Source organism: Theobroma cacao, chromosome 1 (assembly GCF_000208745.1).
Source record: "Theobroma cacao cultivar B97-61/B2 chromosome 1, Criollo_cocoa_genome_V2, whole genome shotgun sequence".
Taxonomy (NCBI): Eukaryota; Viridiplantae; Streptophyta; class Magnoliopsida; order Malvales; family Malvaceae; genus Theobroma; species Theobroma cacao.
In genome coordinates, this window is record NC_030850.1 from 24,584,465 (window position 1) to 24,587,645 (window position 3,181).

The following is a 3,181-nucleotide window of genomic DNA, read 5'->3' on the forward strand; positions in this document are numbered from 1 at the left end:
TACATTGAAATAAATTACCTTGTGGAGTATTAAGATCAATAATGTATTGATCAAAGTCAAATCTTAAGAAATAAAGAGGATGAGAGATTAATGAGAAGGGACATCAATGTTAAGTAACGAATTTGTGAATAAAGGATTACGACGGTGGCATAGAAAATGAGTACTATAAAGGATTACTATGAGGATTTATAATTCTTGTATTAACTCAGTTGAATGAAAAGTGATCAAATGAAGCAACTCTTGTGGTAAACAGCGGAATAGTGGAGTTGACGTAGAGTCTTGTTTATAGTTAGTGACTGCAGCACCAATTATAGACAAGAGGCTGCGTAGACTCTTTATCTTGGGAAACCACTTAGTATAATCCTAAATGACATAAAGACTCATGATCGAAAGGATTATTGCTGATCAAATTCTAAAGGGTAATAATAGATATAAGTGAAGTATTCAAGTTGAGTTGGAAATAAATACGAGGAGAAACTTAAGATTCCCTAAAATAAAGATAACAGGAGAAGTTGAGCATCGAATAAAAGATAATACCCTGCTTTTTCTTTGAGTTGATAAGTGAAATTTTGAGGATAAAATTTTATTTTAAGGGGGGTACTGTTGTGAAACCCTGCTTTGTAAAATAATTATAATGTCATTCACATGCTCGATAGAATGTTTGTATATTTAGGAAGTTCGAGAAATTGTTAAAAGATGATATTACCCCTAATGGTACTATTGAGTCGATTAAGCCTCGAACTAGTTCAAATAAGAATTTTAAGGTGAAATTAAGAGTTTCACAGTTCAGGGATGACTCAAAATGGTAATTCGGAGTTCGAAGATCAATTCGAAGTCAAACCAGAATTTTCACTATCTAGGGGCAAAATCGTAATTTTTCCACCCACGGAAAAATTTTGAGATTTTGAGAGAATTTAGATCACATTTGAAAAATTGGAGAATGGTATGAATATAAGGGATGAAAAATATGTCTATGGGCAATTTTTCAGTTTTTGGGGTAAAAACGTAATTTTTCACTTTACAGGGGCAAAAGTGTAATTTTTAAAAATTTACTCCACCAACACTTTGGAAAAGGCTAGAAATTTCATGGAAGACATGGATAAGTGAAGAGGATTGAGTGGTAGAAAAAGAAAGTCAAAAAGATGGCTAGAAAAAAAATAAAATGATAAAATATTCAAAAGGTAAATAAAATAATAATATTTTATTAAGCCTATTAAAACGCTTGAAAATTCCAGAATTCTTCATTGGGAGGGTCAGCCAAAACCAGCAGGAGAGAGAGAAATAAGAACAAACCCTAGAGTGAGAAAATTCAAAGAAAAAGTGTGATTTTTCAAGAAATCAAGTGTTTAAAGGTATGATTTTTCAAGCTTAGCTTAAGATTTATCATTTCCATGCATTTCTCCTTATTTTCCATGGTTAAATTATGTGTTTTGATGATGGATTCAAATCTGATCATATGGGTTTAGAGAGAGAAAGTTGTTAGATTAATTTGATTTTGAACTATGTTAGTGTTTAGTGTTAGTTTAGCATGTTTATGAGTAAAACAACAAGAAAAATATTCATTTTCTCCATGAATTTCTCTAGGCCGAATCTAGCCAATGGTGTGTGAGGATGAGGTTGACTTTATTTTAAGAGAATTAGATGGAAAAATGATGAATTATGAGGTTGGAAATTAAATGGGAATTTTTGGTGCAAAAAAATTGAAATTTTTACCCACTAGGGGTAAAAGCGTAATTTGTGGTCCGAACTGATAAATTGGACCACATTCACAGTCATTGAGGTATTGTGGATATAATTGGATAATTGAAATTGAAATGGATGGAATTGGAGTTGAATTGGAGATTTTAGAAATTTACACCGTGTATAGGCGAGTTAGGTCGGACACTGTGATTAAGCGATTGTCCAAACATTTCACACCCTATCTAGTGCATACGCATGGATAAGAGCCTGAAATAATATATATTGATTTGACACAAATTATTGAATTTTTTGTGTCATGTATTGTGGATAGGTGGTGAGCTATCTGATACGGGTAAAAGACTACACCCGAGGACCGAGAATAGGAGTATATCTACTCCTAGTACAGTGAGTAAACTTACTATCGTCTTAATTATCTAGAGTAGATTTATTTAATTGTGTGATTTTATGGAAAAATGGTTTAATTGGAAAATTATTGTGTTTTATGGGAAAATGGGATTTTATAAAATAATTTTATAAAATTTTTGAAAATTTAATAATGATTTCAAAAATAGAGTAATTGGAGACCTATACTATGATTGTGTTGTTTATCCATGATTTTACATTAAATGGCTTATGATAAATGTGGGTATGACTGGTTATTTTTATGATTTAAAGAATATGTGAACTGCTTTGATTTGCCTTGAATGTGTTAAGTGAGCCATGTCATACTATTGTGATTTTATTGGTTGGTGGATTATAAAGTGGGCACTGCAGTGACGGGGGTTCCGTGGGCCAGCCTAATTAGAGGGGCACGGTTCCCAATTATTGAGCTTACCTCGATTGGAGAGGCGCGTAGGATAACTCCCGAGGTAGGATTTGAGTACACTTCACGCTGGCCACCACGTGAAATTGGGACTCAGCCAACGCCAAGGAACGGCTGTGTTGTCAGAGGTGAAATGTGTTTGTGTGTGTGACAATAAACAGCCTTGGCGGTCTCGGTAAGATGCTTTCGCGAGGTATCCCCGAGAATGGATTTTTGGCAAGGGCCAAGTTTTTGAAAAGTGCATAAGCCATGTTGAGTAATTAGATGAAATCCAATTATTTATATGGGTTGAGATGAATTATTTTAATTGTCTCCTATTACTCGGCTTTAGATTATTTTGATGATGTCTGTCTACTCACTGGGATTTTATAATCTCACCCCTTCTTCCTATACATTTTTCAGGCTCAGAATAGGCAGTAGACTGTCAATTGCATCGAGAAGTAAATTTCGGAGTTGCATCCTAGAAAGCAAGGTTATAGACTTAAACCTTCTCAGTTATTTGGGGGCTCACGTGTCATTGTAATTTAAATTACATACTCCAGTTTTCTATATTATAGTATGTATAAATTTATTTTGTTTTTATGTGCAGAAAATTAATTTTTGATGTTTCAAAAATATATATATATATATTGTTTTACATTAAAATAGATTATTTTAATTAATATTTTTATTTTATTT

The 3,181-nt window shown here is 32.9% G+C and overlaps 1 long non-coding RNA gene across 1 annotated transcript in view; it reads left to right on the plus strand.

Annotated features, from left to right (window-relative positions):
• The window catches only part of LOC108662244, a 6,210-nt gene extending 3,263 nt beyond the window's left edge, over window positions 1–2,947 (plus strand). The window contains exons 2-3 of the long non-coding RNA XR_001928060.1: window positions 2,012–2,085; window positions 2,906–2,947. This is a non-coding gene — a long non-coding RNA (uncharacterized LOC108662244). The remainder of the gene's footprint in view (window positions 1–2,011; window positions 2,086–2,905) is intronic.